Consider the following 12,450-nt stretch of genomic DNA (forward strand, 5'->3'; position numbering starts at 1 on the left):
TTATTATTATTCAGATTTCTAATAGCTATTTTATTATTTTACTCAGTTTTAGAATCTATTCCTACATATTTTGAGTCAAATGTTTACCTTCTTCATAGCACAGTGTATACCTGACTATAATCTACTACTGTATATGTACTATGTAAATCAAATACATTTCTTACAACAAGGGATATTTAGGTGGACATTATCTAACAATATTACATAAATCATGCTGGTTTGTAAATGGAACCTTTACAATTAAGCATCAGTATTGAATCAATATTAATTTGTTTTGTATAAATCGCTCACGTGATAAGCAAACCTTGATCTTAAATAATGGCATCATTCACAATATTTGGTGTTTGAGTAAACAACTACATGTTGGAAAGATTTATTTCCAAATTCAATTAAACCACTATAAAATAACTTCTGTCAAGGAAGTTATAGACCAAATAAAGTAAAGGGATTAAGTAGTGATTGGTCTAGCCGCGACTTTGGCACGCTCTATTAAACTAAAACAAGAAAGCTTCAAGCATTCATACTGTCATTATGTCAATTAACAAGTTGCAGCACCTGTTCATAGCTTAATGCTACATGAGTGAAAAGGTGTAGGGAGGGGAATACAATAGTATACAGCTACTTACATAACACAGCTTTTCGTTATAATAATAATAATAATAATAATAATAATAATAATAATAATAATAATAATAATAATATACAGTGTCACGGGAATACTGAACATCCTGATAAATCATGAGACATGAATCTTACTTCTCATTTCCCTGGAGTTCTGCTAAAGTCACGAGAAACTGCTCGCCACAAAAGCTATGGTCTTGTGCCATATTGAAAAAACTCATGTGTTATTATTATGTATTATCATCTCACTTTCTATGTAAAGCCTATGGAATAGTTAAAATGATTGTTTAACTAACAGTTTCCTGCCATCATATTGTTTGCGTAGTCTCCACAGTAATCAATCACTATGCTGTATAATTACAGGCAGACTGTACATTTCTCACAGAGCGAACATCTCCAACGTAATGTAGCTTCGACGAGCCATCAGGGGGCAGCTCGCAGCCAGGAGAGCTGCCTGGGAAGAAGGGGAACGAGACGAGAGGAAAGAATGAAAAAATCCCTCTGAGGAAGACGAAAACAACACATTCACCCATACGCTCTCTCTCTCTCTCTCTCTCTCTCTCTCTCTCTCTCTCTCTCTCTCTCTCTCTCACACACACACACACACACACACACACACACACACACACACACACACACACAAAGCAGCAAAACAACTGCTGCCTTAAAAACACCATCTCCAGTACACGAGAGCACGCCAGCAAGTCCCGCTGTCAGCCACAGGAGGAGCGGGAGGATCGCTTTTAAAATTGACAGCAAAGTGGCAAAAGAAGTTTCACTGTATCTTTAAACCCTAACGATACCTTTAACTCGATGTCAGTTAGCTGTCTGTATGCTTCAGCTGATGTATGGAGACAGTTTACCTGTATGTGTGTCTGTGTGTGTGAAAAAATACGTTCTTCGTTTGGAACAAAGGAGTGTTGTGGTAACTCATTAGACATCAAAAGAACTACCCGTGGTTACACGTGCGGCCATTATAGTTTATTATTAGTGCATGCGCTTGTCTTAGAGGAGATGCACACAGCTCATGGAACATCGTGGTTTGTTAAGTTTATGTTTCTAAAAGATAACCCATAACTGTGTTTTACAGCACTGTATCACCGCAGGCATTACTTCGATTGTTTCAACACAGCAGTACTTTATGATTGTGCAATTAACAACTGCAGCGTAATGCCGCAATCCTGCAATAAAAAATCAGTACATTGGAGTAACCTACCAATGCTGTGTTATAGGTAGTCTGACTGCAAACGCTGTCTTCTTCAGATACAAAGCTGGTACTATCAGATGCTTTGACAGGGGATCAGTTTGCTAAGTTTATGTGTCACGTTGGTTTATTATGCTTTCAAAACATCCCAGCTGCCCATCACATTGCAGTGCAGGTCCCGAGGGCAAAGCTGTTTTCCTGCCAAAATCCCAATCCCTTTAGTAATTGCAGGATAAAGTAGAATGAAATGGAATATTGTTAGCAAAGTATTGGCAGGATATAAATTCACAATATAGGAATTACTGGAAAAATCGAGATTCTCTTACAGTTTTAACTTATGTTTCTCACAAGTGGTACCAGGTGTTTATGACTATATATATATATATATATATATATATATATATATATATATATATATATATATATATATATATATATTTTATTTATATTTATATGACATTTTTTTTTTTATTTTAAATATACTGTAAAGCAATTACAACTATAATTGCACTTCATTAGTGAAATTAAAATGTGTAAGTGATTGATTTATATATTTTTGTAAATAAAATAGAAAAAGTTTTAAAAAGAAAGACTAAAATAGTGCAAATCATTTATTCGGTATGTCATGAAGATAAACAATTTAGAAAAATATTTTCTATGAATTGATGGTCAGACTACTGTAATCACCAATGAGATTTTTTGAACTGGGGATCAATCCATTTTTTAAAGGGGTGGAGATCTCTAACAACCTCAGAAATCAACCTGCTGGTACTTAACCTCACAAACCAACTGGATAAGTTAATGAACAGATGATCGTGATCGTTTGCATATGTGGATACCATCCTCGTGTGTTTTTATCAAGCACATTTGCAGCAGTGTTTTTATAAACCAATTATACATCCTTCATCCTTCCACATAGTTTGACGTATTTCATTTTATATTGAACCTGTTCTAGACTAGCTATAAAAAAGATATATAAAAAGTATAATAACATTGTTTTAAAAAGTATTGCAAATGGGTTTAAGCTTTTAGAGTAGGGACCATTTAATCTGTGATTGGGGATCAATACAGGACATGGCTTTAGCAACAATATCACCCTATGTCAATTTAGAAACAGCTTAGAAAATATATATTCTAATTTGGTAGATAATTATATTACAGTGTGTGAGTATGCAGCCCTCATTCCCATTGGGTTTAGCAGCTGATTATGCAGCCTAATTGATTCCTGAGTGTGTATTGATGGGTACTGACTGAAAGGATGGTAACATCTGTCTCATTCCAGACCTTCATTTCAGGAGTCATGGAGGCAAAGCTCTTTGGAAAACGCCTTTATGGCAATGCATGGGAGGAACTGATATAGAAATGCATAAATATGAATGAAGCTGAATACAGGTTTCTCTCTTCTGACAAAAGCAAAATGTAATGGATTAAATGTTGGTCATAATTCAAGATTTAGAGAGTAATACTACATTGTAAGCTGCACTGATAGATTTTTTGGAGTTCGTTGTCTTTCTGCCTCTTCTGTGTGACATTCTGAGGTATGGACTTTCACTCAAGATCTTTTCTGTGGATTTTTGTTTTCAAAGAAGAACATTTCTAGCAAAGTACTTGAAGCAAGCATTTCACTGATTATAAATGATTTGGCCCTATGCATAAACCTGCAAAAAAGAAAACCAAAAAAATAATTTCCATTTTGCAGACACGTTGCAGCGCAATGCCTTATTAATATACTTTTGCATTCCTCCGATATCCGTTTCTGAAGTCAAGTACTGTATATTAAATGTAGATGTAAATGTATACATTCTACAATCCAATAGTGGAAATGAATCTATTACTAGACGGAAATCCAACAATGAATATCAGTGTCGTACTTTAATTGAAAAGAGATGGGGGCATTCTGCCAAGAATTGTAATCAGTTTTATGACACCTTTTTAGCCGCCTAACAAGGTTCTACTGGAGAAAACTGAAAAATCTGGATTTATTTATTGCATTTGTGGACATATGGCTTGTGATCTGTGTATTCCTGTAAAGAGTTAACCCATGGACATTCCTTATATTGCTGGTTTGCTATAATTGCTATATATATTATATCATATAGGGTGCAATACAGTAAACACTGATATACACTCCACAAGAGGTCTGAGCAGCTAACTGTAAATGAGCTTACCCTATGGGTGAAAATCAGTACAGTGCCCTATACAAATTATTTATTATATATTGGTAAGATCAGGGTCTACCTAAAATAAAGGAAATAAATGTAGGTAATAGGAGAAACTCGTACAAGTTATTTATTTGATTGCAATAGAAATATTTTCATAGAAATCCAGAATGCACAAAACATTCTTTAGGCAGTGGGGATTCAATATTAGGTAGGGCAGATTACAGCAAACCAGTGCATGTTTTAGAATGGCCTAACTCAGTCTAGACTGAAATGTTTAAACCGCATTTGCTTTGCTGTGCAGCTGAATGATTTACCCTGAGTAAGATAAAAGATTTAGATCTTGGAATTGCCCTCAAATCAGGAGGATGTGAGCTTGAAGCAGATGGTGCTGAAAAAGCAAAAGTCTTCACAGCAGCTGGGGTCCTGATTCAAAGTACTGATACAAATTGCAGGGAGCTACTTCTTGGGCTCTAAAGATCTCATAACACTAACAATAAAGAGGTGAAAGCAAATGACTTGAGATATCTGATTCAAGTTAAGAAAAGGAAACTGTCATAAGTTCCATCTTCCTTCACCTGCATGCAGTTAACTCTATTTTGTAAAGATGCAAGATAGCTGTCAGACTAATTTATATTCCATTCTCTGAACTGTGCCTTGAAAAGTAAGCACTTTCAAAGAGTGCATGTTACAACCCTGGCATTAAATTATTGAAAAGAGGATTAATGCCTAATTGAAATAGTCTCTTTGGTTTTTTTGTGTGGTCAGTTTGCTTTTTACTGTAATATAAAATCAGAATGGAAAGGGGATCTTTGATGTTTTATTTGATACAATCTAGTTGAGATGAAAAGGCCATTGAATAGCTTGTGCAGAGTAAACATGGTGGACACGTAATGAGAATCATATCTTTTATGTAACTGGGTTTAGAGTAAAGAATGGGGGATTTGATCTTGTATAGAGTTGCCACAGGTTGAGAGTGGGGTGGGGGTTTTATTCCTAATTGAAGTTTTGGTAAAAGTCACCAGTCTAGTGAGAACAGGTCTTTATCGCCAAGGACAAAGAGGGGCTTAATTAACAATTGTGTGCATTGAGCTGGAGGCAGAAAGTAAATGTTTAACAGTATGCTTTTTCATAGATAGGTATTTAGAACATGTTCTAAACAGATAGTAGTAACAAATCGAAGATATTCCTATAAAGGAGAATTATGTAGGATAGAAAATGGTATTAAAGGATAATAGAATCTAAAAGTAAAAACAAAAGCTCTGAGCGTGAAATTTCTAATGAACTCCAAATAGCTCCTTGTTACCCACCAAAGTCAGTTTTACAACACAGCTTGTTAAAACTGCTACAGGTCCTGTTCTTTTTAAAGACTGGGGCCTCTGTTAGTCGCAGCTGTTTTGATGGGGACAGTGACAAGCATTGTAATTATTTTTTTTTTAAAGTTAATATATTTTAGAAAGAAAAGTATAACAATCTAGGTATGAGTCTTATTACATGTGTCTCAAAATAACTGATAAAAAAGGGTTTGACCTGACAAGCTAGACAAATAAAGGGTTTAGACTTTTTTTTTTTTAATTTTTTTTTTAAGATTTTCAACATAACTGACAAAGTTAACTTTAGTGTATAGTTGAACTGCACAGGCACCAGGACCAGTAAAGATCGATTTACGACAGACTAGTAGTGAGTATATGGAATGGATTACTACCAAACCACATTGCTGTGGCTGCTACTGATTGAGTGGGATCATTTAATAACCCACAAGACAAACTTCTGTTATCATTCATCTTCTGGCAATCAGACCGTGGACTGAATAGCGTCCTCTCATTTGTAACTTTTCTTATGTTCTCAATTCATTTTGTGCTTTCCTTATTGATATAGAGAATTTTTAAGACTAGACAATACAGAGTTTCCTAAGTTTTTGTTAATATTGCAGCCCATTTTTAGTATATCCCAATAAATGGTGATATTCCAGTGTCTGGTGGTTATGCACGGCTGCCTAGTAAACATGTTTAATCTGAGCAATTGCTGCAGGAAGTGGAGTTGATCAGCCACCAGCTTTGTTAACTTTGCCAGACCAAAACCTCACCAGCAACGCCTCAGTTTATTGTAAACAGTCACAACAGGCACTAGGTTGTGATTGGATAAACACCAGTAATTATATTTCTTTTTTATTGTGAAACATGTAAGGCACTATTGACTTCACAGTAGCACTAGTGTACTAGTAATAAACCATAATTCCTCACAAACTGTAGTAGAGTGCTACTTGAAAATTACCATTTGTATTTTGGGAAGTTTACTGTTCTTTAATGTAATGTCATTTTTATATTCCTGTGCATTTTTAACCCCTTGATTCAAAATGAATGCAGGCATAGATTTATTTTCAAAAAAACTTGAAATAAAAGATTCGTTTTCTTTTATCTCCTATTGTACAAAATAATTCTATAAACTGTCAATAAAGAAAACCAGAAATAAAGATAACAAAGCACCTTAAGGTACTTTTTATTTTTTGTTGTTGTTGGTGTTGCATATAACTAGTTAACCTGCTTAGTCAGTCAAGCACAGTGAATTGAAAACTTTAACCAGGAGCTGTGTGGAATACTTGATGGTGCGTGTAGCACACACAAGTGTGTTCCAGGGTGCCCTAAAGACAAATGACCCATTCTATAGTACATTTTTTACACCAACGCAAAAGGATTTGAAAAGTTGGAAATAATCCAGTGTGCTAAACGATGAAACTGTCGAATACAGCAGTCATCCCGAGACATGATTTAAAGGAAATCATCTGATTCATTTTGTGTCACATCTCAGTTTTGTATAGAGTCATGGGTTGACTGTGAAGTCACTAACCTATCTCTATGGCTCCTATTCATTCTTATTGTTCAGAAATGATCTCAGCTACAAGTTGGGGGGGGGGGGGGGGGGGGGTATGAGCCATTGGTTAGTTGGTAAGTATATACATATAAAAGGTGGGGGCAAAACCATGATAATATGCAAAAGTATTTATACTGGTACAAAAATATGAATAATGTGGAAATATATTTCAAAGAAGTTAGAATGAAATGATCATCTACCAGCATTAGAAAAATAAATATCTTAGAAAAATAATGAGGGAGATTTTCATTAAGATTTCAAAAGCTGCTGGTAATTCCTACAACTGAATTATTATTTAAATGACCAAAAATCTACCCCAACAAGTATTTTTTTTTGTACTGTTTCAATTAGTTAATGTGTGCCAGGTCTGTCAGCCTAAAACAAACCTAAGTACTGGGAACTCTTTTTTGGAGGTAATTTTTCTGTAACGTGGCTTGTGGATAAACAAAAAGACAAACACCCACTCCCTGCTCCCTTCCATTCCCTATCTGACAGTCTGGAGGTGTGGAGAAAAACAAGAGGCACTTTCCTCTTATCTCTCTGTAAGATAAGACACAACCTCCTCGCCTCTCACATCACACACAACACCTTTCTTTAATTGAGAAATGTAACACTTTTTCATCAAGGCCTGCTGAAACAAAGACGCAACACGTGGGGACCTTCAAAACCAGTGATGTATAGAATGATAAGGGCTCTCCGACAACAGGTAACACATCTGAATATCAAACCAATCTTTTATCAGCAACCATTTTCACTTTTTTGTCACAAAAAAAAAAACATGAAAGGTATGCACGTTACAACGAGCTCCAGATTTCATTTCAAGTGTTTTTTAAAGATGTGCTGCTGTCCTTTTTCTTTTTAATATAGTGTAATATTATTCTGCTGTAAATTACAGCACCATGGTAGATTGCTACATTTGAAGCATCATTCCCAGGTTATCGTGTGGGCACAAAGTGGGATAACTGCAAGAAGACCTGCCAATGACACCATAAGGATTTAGTTATGTATTTATTTTTAAATCTATAGCTTAGAATTTTTTTTATTAAGCTATATGTGAAGCTGCAGTCCTCCTCCAGTGTAGTGGGAAATCGATCCTTTTAGTGTTTCTCTCAGCTCAGTCCAAGGTATTCTACACTAAAGAACAGAAAAAAGATGGAGCAGATGAAAAACAATGTGCCATCTGATGATACAGAGTTGCAATCATACTTTTATGTTTTTCAAAACAGTATTTCAATTTATACTTTGCCAAAAATAAATGCATCGAATTCTGGATCAAGGAGAAACAAACATAACAAAAAATTGTGTTTCTTTCATTTTGGAACAGAGTGACCTGCACTTCAAACAGGTAAATGTGAACCCAGAATGAGTCATCACAGGCCTTGCAGGGAAGAGAGGTCTACTGAAAACCTTCTGTCCCGTCATCACCTTCTCAATGTAAAACAGAAAGGGTCTTGTATGAAAAGGGGCAGTACTTCTACAGAGGGGAAACTTGTTTCCAACGTGAGCATTTTTTTAGGACACCCACAGAGATGAGGGGGGCGTGATGGGGCAGGACAGAGAAACCAGTTTTCCTTTCCACCACAGGAACCCATCAGAAAGGGGATGAGAACCCCAGCTGTCACATCACGCATTTGTTAATAGTCTATAAGCCTCTCGTAAAAAATAAAAAAAAAAATTATTTTTTAATAATCCAGATTACAAGGGTGTAAAGATGTAGGATAAGGAGTAGGGAAGCTGTGAGGGGAAAAAAGCAGAAAGATTTACAGTGTCAGCCTGCCTGGGTGACATAATATCAACAGGTGAATGTCAAAAACTGAAGAAAAAAAAAAAAACACATTAACATGTCAATTACTGAGCCGGTTGTTGTGGAAAGAAAAAATGCCATTGGAGGATTTTAAACTACAGGAACACTGTATCTAGCACAGTACTTAATGCCATGTTCATTTTATCCTCAGAATAAATGAGCTTTTATAAAAAAAACTGCAGAGGTGCTAACATCTTACATGTGGGTTTAATAGTCCACACACGCTTGGGGTACATCCAAGTATCTCTGCAGAAGAAAAGTTACCTCTTTGTTGACCAACCTGAATTTACATGATATAGGTTATGAATATACCATCATTTTTGCAGATTACAACCCACCACAGCTTTTTCAGAAACATGTTTCAATACAAAAGTTCTCTCATTAAATTACATTTTCCGCAAATGCATCATGTATCAAACATGTTCACCCTGTCCTTGCAAACCGAGTTCCTGACAAAAAAGGTTGATGGTGGTATTTGTGTGCAATAACAAAGATAGTAAATGTTTGTTGGACTAATTTATACTGTACAATTTACAGAAAACATGCCTGGAACCATAATTTGTCCTCCATTTAAACGCTACCCTATATGGCTACTAATTGCACAATGTATTGTACATTGCACAATACAAGTTTTACTGTCATTTTTTAAATAAAATGTTTATCTCACTGGTGTATTCTGCAAATAGTTATTTGATGGTTTCTTCAATGTAATACAATTTAATGCATATGATATTATAATGGGATCCCAATTAAATGTTTTTGTAAGGCTGTCGACCAGGTGCCTAGTTCACAAAAAGAGTTGCAATCAGACGGTTCATATAAAGAACTGTGACAATCATAATGAAATGAAGATTGCATTGGCATGCAATGGGAAACAATATTTAAGTTAACAGTCAAGAGTAATGACTGTATATTTGAATACTCACCACTTTAAAGTATTTCCATATGTCCTACTCTTTTAAAATTAACTTGTGCTAAAACTGTCATAACCCTACTGATGATACCATAATCTACAGTAGGATTTACCTTTGAGCCGGGGTTTCAGAATACTGAATATGATGTAAAGAAAATTGATACAATTTGAGTTTGGCTGACAATATAATGACCAGTCCACAGGTAAAGACTGCGATGGTTTCACCTCAGAGGTCATGTTAGGCTTCAGTCTAGTTTTTGTCAGTCCCACTGGGGATGGAGGCCTTATCCAAAAAGTCATATATGTTAACCTTTGTGCCATTTGGCTGGACTCCCTTTCCATTAGTGGAACCAGAGAATGCAGACAAACATCTGAAGACTGCAGTTGTTCATTCCTGTCCAGTAACTGCCAGTCTCAGGAGAAAATCAACCATCCACAGCGCTGGGTATTAAGACATGTGCAATAAAAATATGCATCATGGTGTGTAAAACTGTAAAAGATTTGAACACATTTATTGATACTGGCAGCCTCTGTGTGTGTGGGGCTTATTGTTCACATTGCGTGTACAGCCTCTGGAAAGCTGATTCTCTGCAAATAAAGACATTCAAATTAAAAATAAACAATGCAGACAACACTAAGTACAAACCAGGCTTCACCTCAGAATAGGACTATTGTCCATGTCAGTATAAAGCACCTCCATATCCATACATTTCTACTGGGAGTCAGCAACTTACTCATGGCTGTTGCCAAAAGAAATGATAAAAGGTCTTTCATAAAATATTTTATGTCTTGCTGTTTGGCCCCAGGATTTATAGCATGTTTTTGTGTCAGTGGAATCCCAGAACAAGATGGGCCTGTGTTCTTCCAGGGTCTCCAGTGAATGCACACATTCACAGCCTCAGTGGGGTTTTAGTGTATGTTCAAACAGCATTAGTCTCCATAGCATGCAGTATGTGGATAGGTTTGATAAAGCGGTGGAAAGAAGATAAGACCTGTATAAAAAGGACATTTTAAGCAATGTAGCCTGCCTGAGAGCAATATCAATGTTTTCACTTATAAAATAGTGTTTGTTTTTCAAAGTATATCCAGTTGCGGTGAGGAAGGCGACAGCCATTTAAACTGTTGAGATTAGCAACCTCTTAATCTCTGCAAAACAATTCAAACTGCTGAGATTAGCAATTTTTTAATCTCTTCAAAACAATTCTGTCACAAACAGTCCTTGAATAAGCCCTTTTATTATTATTATTTTTTTTAAAAATAAGCCAAATACCACATTTACACAACATACACAAGGGCAGTTTTAATAATAACTGTATTTCCATCATTCTGGTTTATAATCTTATTTATTTAAATATACCACATGTTTTTGAATTGTGCGTAGGGTGTCTCTAATTACATAAGAGATGTCGCGTCATGGTGATTGGGTGTGAGGACTGCCTAAGACTTATTTTCCACATTCAAGACTTGTGACTCTGGTTAGCTGTTGAAGATTAGCTCATTCAGATGCTTCAGGACTTTAGAAATGCATAAAAAAAAAAGTTTAATTGTAAAAACTATATTTTGTTGTATTAACCAGATTCCTGGTGCTACAGTAATGGTGAATACTTTCTAAGTTCTTTGCAGTTTACCAGAAAGTGAAAGATTGCTATGATTATTTTAAACCTGTGTTTGACCTGTGTGTAATATACAAACTAATCTAAGGCTACAGTATAGGTATATTGTTACATTATTGTTTTTATTAACATATTTTATTAAATATTTTCAGAGAGACCCATTTTCAAGTTCTCAAGTTATGATACAAACCATCAACTCAGAAGCCAGTGTCAAACTTGACACATTTCAACAGTTTCTGGTGGTAATACTAAACAGATTATTCAACTTTCCTAAACTGGGCCTGTAAATTTGTCAACAACCAGCAGTGTCATGCATAAAATAGAGTTTAGGAAACTTAAGGGAAGACACTACATGTAAAGGAGGCCTATAAGGTGCTGACCATCTTTAAAGGTTGTGAATACAGATTCCCAGCTCTGCCTGCATAGCGGGAATCTGAAGTGAGAGAGATACAAATTCTTAATTGCAAGCTACAGGGGGTTAACTTTAGTAAGTGATAGGGTTAGTAATTGATCTCCAGAGGTTGTTGGAATAGTAGCTGTAGGTCAGGAGTTGGCATTAGCAGGTACATACGGTTCACAAAGGGGAGTGAAGAGGTCCTCTCTGGCCCTGCTATATCCATTAAGGCTCTCTTGGATGTCCGTATCCTGGGGGTGGGTACTGCAACACAGGTCAAAATGGCATGCAAATAAAAAGTCTTGAAGTCAGCTCTGCCAAACAGACTTGAATTCTCTGTGACTCCATTGATTAAAACTCAATGAAGAGTACGTTAGAGGAGAGTCCATTTCAAAGCAGTCAGAGGGGGTACAGCTTTCTAAAGGCAACAGATAAAATATATTTGGAATGACCTGAAACTGCTGTTTAGAGAACAATAAATTATTATCAGAATATGAATTTATTAAAACTGTTCAGAATCAATCTTTCTTATGCTAGAAGTTTTAATGACCAGCACATATTTCTGTGCACTTCCACACAAGCAATATAAAATAATATATCTGAAAACTCTTCCCACAAAACACATTTCTTGATCTAACGACACAAACAAAAACAACTGTGTGAATTCATCTTTAGTTTTGGCCTCAATTAACTTATATTCCACTGGCGAGATAGATCAAAGTGTTGTCTTCATTAATCTTTGAGACAACACTTGTATTGGCTGTTTTTTTCACTCCATTAATCATCTGAAGTTAGATTTTATTTTTAAAATTAAGTTTGTTTTAAAAGCATCTCTCTGGAGCTTTTCATGCAGAGAACGATGCATTGTGAA

Source organism: Polyodon spathula, chromosome 10, assembly GCF_017654505.1.
Source record: "Polyodon spathula isolate WHYD16114869_AA chromosome 10, ASM1765450v1, whole genome shotgun sequence".
NCBI classification, from domain to species: Eukaryota; Metazoa; Chordata; class Actinopteri; order Acipenseriformes; family Polyodontidae; genus Polyodon; species Polyodon spathula.